Here is a 16,170-nt window from a genome sequence, read left to right as displayed (position 1 = left end):
TGAGGCTGCCCGTGCATCCCTGGCTCTGAGATCTTGGCTGATAGCTGTTTGGTCTTGAGTCCAAATGCCTGCCATGCTCTGTGGGAGCAAGCAGCTCTAGAAACTGAATAGCTGGTGAAACTTAAGCTTCAGAACATGAACCCTAGCCCACAATCTGCCTGTTTCCTCTTATAGTCAAGGGCAAGCATCCAAATCCCCTGTCATTTATCATTGTCGCTGCTGCTCAGAAAGGTCAGTATGCATTCTTCTTGGTTCCCTCCAGTCTTTTGGCTTGGAGCAGTGATTCCAACTTGGAGGCACTGAGCCTTGCACGCAGTAGGCACTTATAAATGTTTGCTCCTAGAGGGGTCGTTAGGTCATGTCCCATCTATAGACTGGCTGGAGGTCCATGCCATCACAGCCTTTGTGAAAGCAGCATCTCCTCTTCTGAGCTAGCTCAGTGCCTCCTGTGTTATACACCCAGATTGTTTCCTCAATGAACACTCTGCAACTTTTATAACCATCCCCCCTGCTTGGCACCCTCTTCCTCTTTGGCTGGTTCCTTCTCACTCAATTCTTAGCCTAACTGTGGCTTCCTCAGGGGCCTTGTTTGACTATCCCAATGAAAGTACCTTACCCCCACCCCACCCAAGGCACTATCTCATTATTGTTCATTATTTTCTTCACAGTACTCTTCATTGTCTGAAGTTATTTGGTGATTGTCTTTATGACTAGAATAGAAGGTCCATGAGGGCAGGACTTAGTCTGTCTTGGTCTTGTGGCATTCCAAGTACTTGGCATACAGCAGGAGCTCAATAGTTACTTGTTTTGTTTTTTAAGATTTTATTTATTTATTTGAGAGAGAGAGCATGACCCATGGAGTGGGTGGGGAGAAGCAGAGGGAGAGGGACAAACAGTCTCCCTGTTGAGCAGGGAGCCTGATGCAGGTCTCGATCCCAGGACCCCGAGATCATGACCTGAGTGGAAGGCAGACACTTAACTGACTGAGCCACCCAGGTATCCCTCAATAGTTACTTGTTTAATGGGTAAATGAAGCAAGCTTAAGGTCATGGGCCCAATGTCTTCATCTTGCAGAAGAGAAAACTGAGGCCCAGTAGGGTTAAGATGCCCCAATGTCAATTCAGTTGCGCCAAACACCACTGCCATGAGCTTTTTCTCCAGTAGCTTCTTCCTTAATTCTCAAGGGTCTTTGGAAGTAACATATGGAAATGGTCTGCCTTTCTATTTAGGAAGAAGGACTATTTCCTGTTTCTGAAGAGTTATAGCACCAAAAATATCTGATGTGGACTCTCATGAGCTAAAGTGAGTTTGCTCACTTGGGCTGAAAATGGAATATACACAGATGCACATATAAACACCCTGAAAAGAAAATAAAATAGGCTAACACGTGGGTAAGGAATGATCATATAAAATGATATCATCCTGTTGGGTGTCAGCTATCCAGGGAAACACTATAACTGGGACATATCTATTGATTTCAGAGGAGAAATCTTCCCCTCTAAATTCTAAAGGAAGAATAAGGGGGCCCAGGAAGAGTCAGTGTGGAGTCGTGGACAGGATATCCTCCTCACAGAATAATTTGAGGAGTAAGTCTGAAGAGGCGTGTGAAGGGTCCAATACAGTATTTGCTCTGTTAGGGGTAGTTCTATCACCATCCGCAAAGATGGATTATTCTAGCTGAGGACTCACTTCTGTGTTTCACTGACTCCCACTGGTTTTCTCATATTTATCCCATGAGATAGGACAGGAGATGACTCATACTAAGTAGCAAAATGAACCAGTGTGCTAGCTCTGGTAAAAGGTTATGCAGAGCGGTAAGGAGCTAATAATAATTTTTATAACAGCTACTATCTCACTCATTTTACATGTTCCATGTCCCAGGCCATGTGCTAAGGGCTTAGATGTATTACCTCATTCAATTGTATAAGGTTGGAATTATTTTTGTTCTGCTTAACACATAAGGAAGCAACCACTTGATCCTATGAGGAAGAACTATTTTTATTCCTATTTTACAAATGACAAAAAGAAATTTGAAGAGGTCAAGTGACTTGTCCAAGGTTGTTGAGATGGCAAAGGAATACAGCTAGAATTTCAGCTGTGGCATATGGTCTGAATGCAAATGTGATAAAAAAGTAAAGTGCCAAAAGTGATAAAATAATCCAGGATGCTGGATGGATAAAATAAATTAGAGCTGGTAGGTTTCTGGTGACTGGCAGTTGCTCACATTGTCTTTAGCTCTTTGCTTTTGATAACTGACTGTAACAAATATGTATTAATAATTAACAGAGTGTATTTGTATTAATTAAAGGGAGTGGGCTTTAAGAGAAGACACTTGGAAAAAAAAAAAAAAGAGAGAAGACACTTGGGAAAGTGCAAATTACTGTCATGGCCATGATGATCCTATAAAGTGAAGTTCCAAGCACTGAGTATTCTGTGCTCTCTGCACACTGTCTTGCATCTAAAAGACAGGGACTGCATTGTCTCTCTTTCATTAAATGAAAAAGTGTATATAAAAAGATTGTGGTTTAGGCTACGCCCAGTGCCTGGCACAAAGTAGGCACTTAATTACAAAATACTCCCTTCTGTACCTTTATTTCCCTAATACCTCCCCCAGTTCTTGGCATATAGATGTTAAACACATACTGGCTATTTGTTATTTTTTAACTACTAAGCACTTATTACTTAATAAAAGCTAGTATTTATTGGTACTCCATGCTAAGCATTTCCAGGCAATATCGCTTCTACCCATTACACTAACCTAGTGAAGTATATAGTTAACATCTCCATTTAAGAATGGGCATTCCTTTAACTGAAGAGAAAACAGATTTCCAGAGGTTAAATACTTCCCCCAACAACACTAAGCTATCAAGCAGTTAAGTGCCAGAGCCAGGGGTTTGAATAAATGGGTTCTCAGAATCTCTTCCCCAGTTTCCTATCCAACCAAGGAGGATGGTATCTGTCACTCCCCAAGTGATCTGTAGGCCACGACTTAAAGTTTGACACTTCTTAGAAATCTAATTTCTTTAAAAACCTTATACCATCTTTGCTTTCTAACATGTCCACGGTTAATTCAATCTAAGAGAATATTTTTAAACCACTGACTAGTTTTCATTACTTAACTCACTCTCTCCCCTAATCTTCACATCACCTGGTGCTTCAGAAAGATGCATCATAATTTATTTTGTGACTTCTCATTCTCCTGGAAGACCACAGCATGCCTCCAGGATTATACAGGCTCCAGGCTGAGCAGGAAGCTGGTAAGCTTCCTGGGGGAAGTGAGTTGTGAACTAGAATTTAACTGACTGGCAGAGGGAAAACAAGGGCCTGGATTGTATAGTTCTTCTTCCATCTGTCCCCAACCCCCTACCCCTAAGTCTTTTCTCATTTTATCCCCTAGTAGAGCAGAGTGGAGATCAGACACAGAATTGAGAATACAGCAGATCCTCAGTGGCAAACAAATGAATGAGTGACTGGGCAGATGGGTGAGGTCAGTTAGTGATGGGCATGAGCATCCTTTGGAAAGGCCAATGGCCCGAGAGAAGACTAAGGAGGGCTTTTATATTATAAAGGGGCTCCCTGGGGCTCCCTGGGTGGCGCAGCGGTTTGGCGCCTGCCTTTGGCCCAGGGCGCGATCCTGGAGACCCGGGATCGAATCCCATATCAGGCTCCCGGTGCATGGAGCCTGCTTCTCCCTCCGCCTGTGTCTCTGCCTCTCTCTCTCTCTCTCTGTGACTATCATAAATAAATAAAAATTAAAAAAAAATAAATTAAAAATAAATAAAAAAATAAAGGGGCTCCCTGGAGAAGGAGGCTACAGCCAAGGATACCACAGCCTTAACACTTCCATGAGTCCTTTCTAGACTTTCTTAGGCTATTATTGATGCTGCTGTGATTCCTAAATGTCAGTCAGTTTGGGAGTATCTTCTGCCACTAGCAATAGGCACTCGTAATCAACTGGGAAGATAAGTGGGAGGCCCTAGAGATAGTCTAGTCATTCTTCCCATTTTACAGATAAGGAAACTGAGGCACAGAGAGGGAAAATGAATGACCCAAGGTCACATGGTTTGATGGAGCTGTTGTTCACTGCATATCCAACATATCCATTTCCTGTTCCTTGTTCCTTCAAAGCAGAGCTCCAGTTTTGTTTGATATTGGGTGGCCATGGTGTAAGAGAATACCTACCTACCCTCCTCTGTCCCAAGAGAATGAGTCTTGATTAGTTTCAGCCAACCACAATTCTACCCTTTCTGCCAGTGACTGGTTTGGGGATGAGCCCTGATACGACACTAACTGATATAACCTGAAGGGAAACTTGTTGGTAGGGGTTTTGGGGAAGGTTTTCTTTCATCTTAAGGAGCCATGATAGGGAAGGTTATAATCTTAAGATTCTGTGGTTTCGGAGTTTGTTGGATGAGGGCAGAATGCTTGGAGTAATTGCAGCCAAAAAAGGGTCATGTTGAAGACAAATGCCAATACACTATGGATGGCACAGCAGACGGTGTAAAGAGCCCAAGCCCATGATGGCATTGCTGAGTCAGTGGATTAGCCAGCCCTGAAACTCCTTTACCTCTGGACTTTTCATCAACTGAGGTAACAAAATGTCCTTACTGTTTAAAATAGTTGACTTGGGTTTTCTATTATCTGTCTCCCAAAGCATCCACACAGCCAGGTAAGATCAGATTCCCAAGGCAGTGTTTACATGACTTCTTGGAATGGCTGGAGTGATCCCTGTGACTACCAGAAAGTAATAGGGGAATAAAGAAGTGTTTGGGATCGTCAATGTAGTAGCAGCTGGATCGAGCTCCTATACAAAACTGGGGACTCCAAGGAAGATCTCACAGGTGGGCCTGAGATTTGGACTTGAACCCTGCAATCAGTAAGATTAAGGCTTCATATGACAGGAAACAAAATGACAGTTTCCACCTCCAAGGTGCTATTCTTTCCATAATACTTGTTAACAGTGGCAGTTCCATGAAGTCCTCAGGGATTCAAACTCCTTCCACATCTCTGATCCATCATTACTAGGGTGTAGCTCTCACTCGTATGTCAAAAATGGATGTTAGAGAGCCATCATCACATCTAAATCTCAGGCAGACAAACAGAGCAGGAAGAAGTGTTATTTTTCCTTTAAAGGATGAAACAGGATTCTGTTGTTTTTTGTACTGCTCCTCCTCATCATTCCTCCTGTCTTTTTTCTTTTTCTTTCCAAACAACCAATACAGAGGCTCAAAGTAGATTTTAGGCCCAACTATATTTCAAATTTAGTCTTTTGATATACAAATGCTCAAAAAAATGTTTGTTTTTGATGATAATGGGAATATATGACTCCCTTTGCTGCTTAGCTTTTAGGGCAAGGGTCACCACTCCCAATGTCCTACAGGGACAGGGGAGAAATAATGGGGATGGATAAAGTAGTTTGATGTAAAGAAAATGAATGGTAACAATTGTCATAAACTGGAGAACACAACCCTCTTGAGAGGAGGCTTTGTGATCCAGTTCTGGCTAATTGTTGACAGGTGGGAATACAAGTTTCATGTTGCCAATGCTTCCATTATTCAATAGAGCTGGGGGGAAAACTCTGTCTTTTAATGTTAAATATGATTTTAAAATATTAGGTCAATTGTGTTTTTGTTGAGTTTGAGAGCACCTTGAGGTCAAATTTTGTAGATGATTAATTCAGCAGAATATGGAATATAATGGGAACTCAATATTTGTTGAATAGATAAGTTCAAAATTTTCCACTTACTTACTTCTTCCTAAAAGACTGAATAGAACATCTAGTTTTTTAACATACATGCTTTTGTCATGTATATGTTAATTGTTCCAGTTTTATTTCTCTCTCAAAACAGAATCTAATAATCTCTAAGGCAGAGACTATCTCCATCACAGCAGCTTCTTCCTCTTAAAGGAGAGTTCACATAACACTTTCACATATATCTCATTGGATAGAACATAGTTATCTTGCTGGGAATGTAGGAAGCTAAGTGAAATTGCTTGATTAAAAACTAGAGTTCCTTTACCAATGAAGAAAGGGGAAAGGATATTGGGAAGTTACCAGCAGTCCCTTCCACACAACACTGAAGAGAAAACTCTCTTCAGGGGCAAAGCAATTAATAGTCACTGAATTCTATGCTACAGTAAATATTATTTATTATAGGATTACAGGATATATCATATGTATTATATGATCTCCGAGCTAGAAATGGTCATAAAACGTTCTTGTACAACTCATTCATTTTATAGGTAGAACATCTGAGGACAAAACTAGGGAAAGAATACACCCAGGGTCATATGATAAAAGCAGCAGTCCTGATACTGTCTTATACCGAAGGTCTCCACCAACCCTTATTAATGTCCAAAGCCCAGTATTCAGCCGTCATTGATTTCTCCTTGCCATAGAAATGCACCCAGGCTCCTTCACTTTACCACCACTCTCAGAACTCAGTATTACCTCACCATCTTTCCTAGTCAAGTCTCCTCTACTGTCTTTCTCAGTTCCTCCAGCCCAGGATGGCTTGTAGTTTTCATCATAGGGAGGAATAGTATTGGTTTGTAGAGGCTTCCGGAGGCAATCTCCCAGGGATAATTTTGAGGGCTCAGTGAGAAATATTACTGGGATTAATGAGGCGATAGTGGTTGCTGCTCAAGAAATGGAGACTCTTGGGATGCTCGGGTGGCTCAGCAGTTAAGTCTGCCTTTGGCTCAGGGCGTGATCCCAGGATCCAGGATCAAGTTCCACATCGGGCTCCTTGCAGGGAGCCTACTTCTCCCTCTGCCTGTGTCTCTGCCTCTGTGTGTGTGTGTGTGTGTGTGTGTGTGTGTGTGTGTCTCATGAATATATAAATAAAATCTTAAAAAAAAAAAAGAAGACTCTTGGGGCAAAAGTTTGTTATGAGACCTGGTTTCTTATCCCTTAGGGGTGAGGAAAAAGCCTTCTTCATGGACATATGAATAAAGTGTATGGCATTCACATGTGACAGATCTATTCCTACAAGCTAGGTGAACCTTCTATCACACTGTAGCCACCTGGGAGGAAAGTGGGCAGTGTGTGACTTCTCACATATCAGAAGTTCAAGGCCATCCATCACCCCATGCAGACTGCAATTGGCCACCAGAGCAGGCCCATCTGATCCTATCTTGCATCAGAAAGATAACTCTTATCACCACTCCACAATGTGAGCTTGTAAAAATAGGCAGGATTAGGTTGTGACCAGTGCCCTGAAGTTACCAAGGCAGTGAGGTTCCAGTGACAGTTCTATCACAGGTCAGACACTAAATATATCTTCCCCACAATGACAAAGAGTGTCAGGGAGCACACTAGCCATATGATCCTTCTCAATCACAAGGGAGAAACCCCAGTCACTTTCCTCTCAGAGTCTATTCCTGAACCAGTCTCTGGCCCAGACTAAAAATAGATTCTGTGTCCTGGCCAACTGTCCTACTTGTGGTCTCCAGATAGGACACCACATGTCAAGCGTGTGGGCAGCCGTGGAGCAGATGGCAGGACTCCTGGGTACTCCTGTAAGAATTCTTTGGGTCAGAGAGTGAACACATCTTCTACCTGCCTCATAGGTGGTGGGAAAGGGAGGAAGCTCAAGGCTGGAGGGGAAGGGGGCTGGGAGCGCTCCCTCTAACCCCTGCAAATCCATTGAAGGTGCCAATCTGATTCTCTCCTCAGCAAATCTATCAGTGATGTGTATTTGCTCAGAAGTGCCATTCTTTCCCTAACACTTCATTTCTTTGAATAGAGTACATCTGCTAGCCAGCTCAGTTAAATTTTTAATTATGCAAATATTGCATTAATACACTTCTGTTGCAAAAACCTTCAAACAATACAGAAGTTGGTTGAGAAAAATGTGAAAAATTCCCTTTTCCCTTATCTCTTTCCAATTCTATCTCTGTCTCCAAAAGTAATTGTAATCAACAGTTTGATATGTATCTTCTAAACTTTTTCCATGCACACATCACACATCATACCAAAACACATGCAACGCGCATGCACACACATATACACACAGAATATAGTATAAGAGGTTAATCACTCTAAGATTGTCTGGGCTCGAATAGCTATATGTCCTTGGGCAAAATACTTTGCTTCTCTATGCCTTGGTTTCTCCTCTATAAAATAAGGATAATATTGTTCTCTATTTCATAGGGTTGTTGTGAAGATTAAATGTTGGTGCTTTTAAAACAGTGACTAATGCAGAGTAAGGGCTTGAGTCTTATTACATATGCAAATAAGGAGGTCATATCAGTTATTCATTGTTGCTTAACAACTCACACCAAAATGTAGTGGCTTATACACCAAACATGTATTATCTGTGGGTCACGAATCCAGGAGCAGCTTAGCTGGGTGGTTCTAATGGCCTCTCATATGGTTGGATGTTGGCAGGGGCTGCAACCATCCAAGACTTGACTGGATGTGTCAGAGCTGGCTAACAGAGGTACACTATTCCAAGATGGCTCACTCATATGGCTGTCAGCAGGAGGCTTAATCTCTTGCCACATGGATACTGCCACAGACTGCTTAAGTGTCCTTGTGACACAGCAACTAACCACCAGAGTGAGCAATCTAAGAGAGAGTGAGGAAGAAATCAAAGCATTTTTATGACTTTGTCTGAAATTGCATACTACTACTTCTGCTTCATTCTATTTATTAGAAGTGAATCACTACATATGGCCCACATTCCAGGAAGAGGAATTGAAGGAAATTGTAATAGAATTTATGGACATGTTTTACAATCACCACAAAGCTTATCCTAGACATATGTGGGTGGTATCATGCTCAATGTGCTGTCTTGCAATTTGCTTGTTACCATTCAACAAACACCTTAGAGATAGATTTTTCCCTATCAGCACATACAGAACTACATCAATCTCTCTAATTGCCGAATGATATTTCATTGTAAATATATACCATACTTTTCACTGTAAATATATACCATACCAAACCATTCTCAGTTTGGTGGGCATTTAGGTGTATTTTTCTTTCTTTGCAGAAAGCAAGAGCCTAAGTATGGAAGGGAAATTCTTAGAGATCCATAGTCCACAGAGAAGTTTAGGGGTGCCTGGGTGGCTCAGTCGGTTAAGCGGCCAACTGGATTTCAGCTCAGATCATGATTTCAACATTGTGAGACAGAGCCTTGCCTCAGGCTTCGTATGGTGCATGGAGCCTGCTTAAGATACTCCTCTCTCTGCAATAACCCCTCCCCCCCCAAAAAAAACCCCAAGAGAAGTTTATAAGTACCTAATCCAAGAAGTTAACAGTGGGAGAGGGAGCAAAGAGACCTCTAGATTCCAAGTGACTCGACAGATTATAATCTGAGGACACATATCAACATTTGGCTCACATAAGAACATTAACATACACCATTGTCACCACTGATTCCAGAGCAGCTGTTGCTGCCTCTGGCGTTGACTGTTTTTTTTTTTTTTTTTTATTGCTGACTTCTTTTTTTTTTTTAGATTTTATTTATTTATTCATGAGAGACAGAGAGAGAGAAAGAGGCAGAGACATAGGCAGAGGGAGAAGCAGGCTCCATGCAGGGAGCCTGACTTGGGACTGGATCCCGAGTCTCCAGGATCACGCCCTGGGCTGAAGGGGGCGCTAAACCGCTGAGCCACCTGGGCTGCCCCCTGGTGTTGGTTCTACTTTCCCTCCTAAGTGAGGCATGCCTGGAATCACAAGGTATGTCTTCAGCCTGATGTGCAGCTGAGATGGCCAAGTGTTCATACCATTAGACATTAAACTCCACTGGTGTCTTCTTAGACTGGTTTGAACCTAACTCACTGTGACAATTTTAGCCAGTTATCTGCCATCCCTCCCTTCACCCTACAATACCATGATTTTGTTTAGCTGTTTTGATTACCCTGGTTATGTTTAGGATGGCAATGGCCTAGTTTCAGAGATTGAATCTGATTAGTCAAAGTGATTCACTGTAATTTCATTCACCAGATACTTATATTTCCAGCCTCCCTTACAGTGAGGGCTGGTTCATGTAACCATTTTGGCCAATGGAATCTAAGAAAAAATCGGTTGAGGAACTTCTTAGAAAGACTTTGCATTTTGAATGAAATCATCAGACATGGCTAGCAACACTCTACACTCTCTTTTTGCCTTAAACATAGATATAATATCCGGAGCTGTGGCTGCCATTTTGAGACATGTGACAGGCAAAATTGAAAAGCCACCATGCTGAAGATTTGGAGTAGAAAACAGGAAACATATAGAGATTTTGATGATATTGTTGAGCTGCTGAAACAACTTTGGATTGCCTACCCACAGACTTTTTGTTATGGAGAAAAATAATTCTACTTTTTTTTTAAAAGGTATTCCTTGCTGGTTTTCTGTTACTTGCATCTGAAAATATTCCTGTTGCATTTCCTGCTTCTCTCTAATCTCTGTAAGTACAAAGACTCTGTCTAACATGCTTCCATTGACTCACCAGTGCCTTTGGGAGACACATCTTTTCTGATACCCAGACAATTCCTACATTTCTGGCTTAGCAGAAGGCTGCCTGGTGGTTCCCCAGACAGGCAGATGGTTTCATGATACCTAGACCACTGCAGAAATGTCTCCCTGCTATATACTATCAGTCACTGGGAAAAGTAAGACATCAAATCACTCTGTAAAAGCTGAGAAATAAAATTTTATCTTTTTCTAACTAAATACTCTTGGGTAAGGTCAGAATGCACCAGTCTTATGTGAAATTCTGCTCATCAGCAAATAGTGTTATAGCAGGGCAGAGACTAGGGAAAGCCTCCCACTAGTGATAGCCAAACCAGGGAATGTTGGCTGGTACATTATCTAGGAGGAAGAGTACTATCTCCTAGAAAGTGAAGTGGTTCTTTAGTAAAGTGGAGAGGAAAATATTTTAAGCATCTCATAACTGTTGACATAAGAAGAGACTGAACTTCAAAAAAAGGCATCTTGAGCCTGTTGAATATAATATGACTCCTGTAGACAATTCCAGAACCAACTTCAGGCCATGTATGGGGGTAAAACAAGGGCTGAATTAGCCTATAATCATCAGGCTTATGATAAATATAACTGGGACTGGTAGCATCTTAATTTTCTAGTGTGTTACTGTAGAAAGAAAGATTTTTGGAGTTCACAAACTTAATTAAAATCCAGCTTCCAGCTCCTACTAACTCTGGGCCAGTTACTTTCTCTGAGCTTTGATTTCCTCCTTCATAATACTCCCAACCTCAAAGGGTTTTTATGAAGATTTAAATAAAATCAAATGGGCAAATAGCTAGCATATATTATTACTACTGTTACTACTTCCTCTACTATCACTACCAGTATTACCACTAACTACCATCACCTTCACCATCACTAATATTTACTATGGAAAAGACAAAGCAGGTTTTGCATCAGTATTAGTTCTGTTCTAGATGGAGCTTTTATTTTATTTTTTAAGGATTCTATTTATTTGAGAGAGAACATGGGCGGGGGAAAGGGCAGAGGGAGAGGGAGAAGCAGACTGCCCACTGAGTGCAGAGCCGGCGCAAGGCCCAGTGCTTCCCCTAATGCTGGTAGGAAAAGCCTACCCAGGGCCTGATGCAGGGCCCTGCCCTGGGGCTTGATCCGACGATGCTGGCATCATGACCTGAGCCAAAGTTAGACACTTCACAGACTAAGCCACCTAGGCGCCCCTAGACAGAGGTATGTTAAGTGAAGAAGACAAAAGTACCTTTCAATGAATGAAGAGGGAAGATCATGGAATCAAATTCCTCTACCCTGTTGAAACAAATCATCTTCCTTTGGGTTTTAGAAGGACCATCTGGCAGGTGAATTGTCCTTGCTGCTTTTGGTCAAAGAGAGGGGAGAACTGCTGGCTTTGAAGTAGTGCTTTGATAGCCTTTCAGGAAGCATGCTACCTACCTCTGCTGCCTTTTTGTTTACAGGGCTGTGAGTTTCCATTTCTGTCCTCCAGGAAGAATTTATGATTTACTCCCTAGTATTCTCTCTCCTCTAAGCCCCTGAATGCAAAAGATAGCTCTCCTCACCCCCCACCCCTCCAACCCTCCACCCCGTAGACGCTGCAGGGGTATTAATTGAAAGTCTGCTCTCTCCCAGCCAGAGGGAGCTTCCTCCACTGATGAACACCTTGATGATATAAACAGTGCTTCTATTTTGTTAGGAATGCTATCTCTTTCTTTCAAAACAACAAAACAAAACCTTTTTCCTTCTGAAAATTGTAATGCACTTGCACTATGGAAAGTACAGATAAGCAAAACAAGGAACATACAACTGCCCATAACCAGAACGTATCAGCATTCATAAACAATGTGCAGGCTTTTAGTCTTTTTCCTGTGCATTTTTATACACTTTATTTTCAAATTGGAATCTAATTACACTCCATACTATAGTCTTCAGTATATTTTCATTAATCAGTGAGAAATCAACAGCTTTCTACATCTTTCAATACCTGTTTTAAGCACTGTTTGCTTCCATTGAATTCAATAACGTGAGTACCATCATTTACTATTTTTACTGGTTCATGATTTAACCAATTCCTTGTTGGGCATTTAGGTTGTTTACAATTTTTCACTATTCTTAACAATACTATAGTTATTAACAGCCGTCTCACTCATTCCTAATCTTCTACCTAGGGTATAAAGCCTAGTGGAAGATCTGCTGGGAGGGCTATGCATATTTTAAAGGTTTTAAAAATTCATATCACCGGGATCCCTGGGTGGCGCAGCAGTTTGGCGCCTGCCTTTGGCCCAGGGCGCGATCCTGGAAACCCGGGATCGAATCCCACGTCGGGCTCCCTGTGTATGGAGCCTGCTTCTCCCTCTGCCTGTGTCTCTGCCTCTCTCTCTCTCTCTCTGTGTGACTATCATAAAAAAAATAAAAAAAATAAAAATAAATAAAAATAAAAATTCAGGGATCCCTGGGTGGCGCAGTGGTTTGGCGCCTGCCTTTGGCCCAGGGCGCGATCCTGGAGTTCCGGGATTGAATCCCACGTCGGGCTCCCGGTGCATGGAGCCTGCTTCTCCCTCTGCCTGTGTCTCTGCCTCTCTCTCTATCTCTCTGTGACTATCATAAATAAATAAAAATTTAAAAAAAATAAAAAATAAATAAAAAAAAATAAAAATTCATATCACCAAGTGGCATTCCCCAAAAGGCTGTCAGTTTACAGTGTGTGTGGCAGCACCTCACACTTTTCAAGGTGCTTTCTCGGCAGCTCCTCATACAGGCCTGTATGACAGAGCAGATGTGACTGTACACATTTTAGAAGCTGAGAGAACCCAAGGACAAAGAGGTTACCAAAAAGTGCCCTCAGGTAAATGAATGGAGCTGCTAAAGAGAGATCTGTGTTTGATAGAACAAATTCTGAAGAACAGTTAACAAAACGACTATGGTAGTTGCTCTGAAGCTTTTCTTTTTTAAAGTAATTAGTTCTTGGAGACAACTGTCTATTAAGTGTTGGGCCGTAAAACCATGTCATCAGCATATAGGAGAGCACTTACCTTTCTGTTTTCTGTCCTCAGAGCAGGCACTTGGAGAGTCAGGAGTTCAGCTCAATCCAAGATTCCAGAATGGTTAAGTGACTTGGCAAAGGCCACTCAGTGAGTTAGTGGCCAAGTCAGGACTGGAAGCCAGGTCTCCCCATGACTGCTTTCTGAGACACATAATGTCCTTCTCTGTGACAGCTGGGCTGTCACCATTGACAATGTCACTCAATCTTTTATAGTTTTATAGACTAGAGCACTGACCTGGGGATCTTGTTAAAAAAAGGCAAATTCTGGCCCAGTCTGAGATAGAGCCTAAAGTTCTGCATTTCTACCAAATTCCCAGGTGATGTCTAGGTTCCAGACCACTCTGAGTAGCAAGCAGCTAGAGAATGGCTCGGATAAAGACAAAGCAAATGACCTAGATAAAGACCGAGCTTATTGATGAATAGTATAGCATTTAAATGTCATTGACTGGAAAGTAGTTTCTGGTATTTATGAGTCTTAAAATAAAGGTCTTGTCCTTTTTCCATCGGAAACACTTTGACAGGAGACCAACTCAACAAGCCAAAGGAAGGCCTGGGGCCCTGGTGGCCAACTGATGTTCAGACACACCCAGTGGCAGCACAGTAAGTCCCTTTGTTGTGAGGAAGCAGGAGCAGCAAGACCAGCAGAATAAAAGCCGCTTTGTTTAACATTCCGAAGGCGTTCCCAGTGTCTCCCAGAGTTCTCATTAACTACCTGGAGAATTACCAACTTCTTGAACAAAATCTCGGATGGGATGCGCATCTCCTTCAACTGCCTTACAACAAAACTCATGACACCTGGATGATGGAAAAGCTGCGCTTGAGAAGAGGAAACAGCCTGGGCACTGAAACAAGAGCTTTGGCTTGTGAGATTTCGAAATTACAGGCACAGCTTGCCCTCCCGCAAGTAGAGGCAAAAGATGTCAGCGTTATTAGCTGTCCTGGGCACGGAGCTTTGGGATTGCAATAATAACGGTTTTCAAAGCCCTGGGGATAGGCAAGGGAGGGCCTTTTTGGTGCCTGGAAGGGTGAGGGGCTGGGTCCAGGCTGGGCCAATCACAGGGCCGGGGAACAAGGTCTCTGTGAATGCTGGCTGTTTATTTTTTCTTCCACATAAACTGCTCACTTATTAGCATTGGGACTGCAACACAACAGTTTCCAGTAAATACACTGAACTGCATGAAGGTGACAGAATAAGGGGAGGCTCAGATAGATGCATGAGCGGAGGGTTCCTTCTTCTATGTGTCCTTGTCGTCGTCCTGTATGGCCGAGAAGCCTTGGATCCGGCTGACCTTCATGCCGCGCACCCTCTGGGTCTGCCTGAGCCCCCGCGGCTCCTCCCAGGTGTGCGGCAGGGACGGCGCACAGAGCTTCTCCCAGAGCGGCGGTAGCCAACGCCCCGGAGGAACATGGCGGCGCCCACGACCCACCGTCTTGTGCTTGTGTGCGCTCCTGTTCACGTCAGCAAAGCTCTCGCAGAATTTAATGCGGCACGACGCAGCATTTTCATCAAAAAGAGAGGCTGCTCAAAGGGGCCTCCTCCTTTTGTTTCAAGGCCCTCTGGCTGGCAGAGAGGATCCTGACGTGGCCGCATCAGGCGAGGGATAGTCAGCGCCGGTCGGCAGAACTCGGAGAGCAGAGTTTTCACTCCTCACGACACTTCCAGGTGCTCACATACACCCGGAGGTGGAATGGCTCGCTTGCCAGTTAGGCTAAATACTCTGGTCACCAACGTTCGTGCCGCTCCTCTTCCTCGCCCCTTGGACGCAACCGGAAGAGCGCTGGTTCTTTAGACTCGGAACCAGGAAGCGCTGCCATTAAAACTAGAGTAACAGGGTCCCAGGGAAGAAGATTTTAAAAGTCGAGTTCCCTGGAGTTATTTCTGTGAGGTATAATGGAATGTGGGGCTGGTCCCCCTCCTCCCCCCATTTTAGCATCACTTTTGTGTCTATACACTGGGATTCTGATTCTGATTTATTTCTCTGAAGGGGTGTGTACTTAAAAATTGTTCCTTTTTCACTTCTTCACTTGACAGGAAAGGAAGATACCTCTCGGAGACTTAAAGCCAGTTCACCACATAACACTATGGTGTTCACCACCACCCCTACTCTCTCACTGTGGTGGTGCGGTATTACTCTAAATCACATAGGACCCAGAATACCTGGCTGGATTCTTTTCTCTCAGAGAGGCCCATTTATTTTTTCCAGTTCTCCAGTTCCCAAAACCCAAACTAGTGCCCAGATTTATAATATTTCATGTACACCATGGTCTGGAAATAGGACTGACCTAAGTTGTGGTGACCAGGATTGTCTGTGTCCCTGTCCATTTAACTGGAATTCCCACCATGGGTTGGGCCAGCAGTTTTCAAATGAACTCAGGTGTCGGTGCACCTGTGAGACACCAGAAATTATTGACTTACTTAATTCCATCAGACAAATAAGAAGCCACTTTGCCAGCAGAAAAGCCAGCCAGTAAAGCATACAATATAACTTTGTAATCACACACACCATATTAGTCATTAAGACTAGTCCCACATATTTTGGTTCTCCTGTGCACATGGTGAGCTTGCACTTCTCCATTTTCTTTCATGGGCATTGCCATATAACATGGTTTGGCCAAAGAAATGTGAATGGAAACTTCTAAAGTCAGAGCAGGGTGCCCCTTATTCCTTTCCCAATAG

At 42.9% G+C, this 16,170-nt stretch overlaps 1 long non-coding RNA gene across 1 annotated transcript in view; it reads right to left on the bottom strand.

Moving 5' to 3' along the window:
- LOC140595692 (uncharacterized) overlaps positions 1-14,372 on the bottom strand; it is a 52,516-nt gene extending 38,144 nt beyond the window's left edge. The window contains exon 1 of the long non-coding RNA XR_011997505.1: positions 13,483-14,372. This is a non-coding gene — a long non-coding RNA (uncharacterized lncRNA). The remainder of the gene's footprint in view (positions 1-13,482) is intronic.
- Positions 14,373-16,170: the final 1,798 nt, after the last annotated feature.

This window comes from Vulpes vulpes, chromosome 15 (genome assembly GCF_048418805.1).
Source record: "Vulpes vulpes isolate BD-2025 chromosome 15, VulVul3, whole genome shotgun sequence".
In the NCBI taxonomy this organism is placed as follows: Eukaryota; Metazoa; Chordata; class Mammalia; order Carnivora; family Canidae; genus Vulpes; species Vulpes vulpes.
This window is presented reverse-complemented; position numbering and strand designations above follow the sequence as displayed.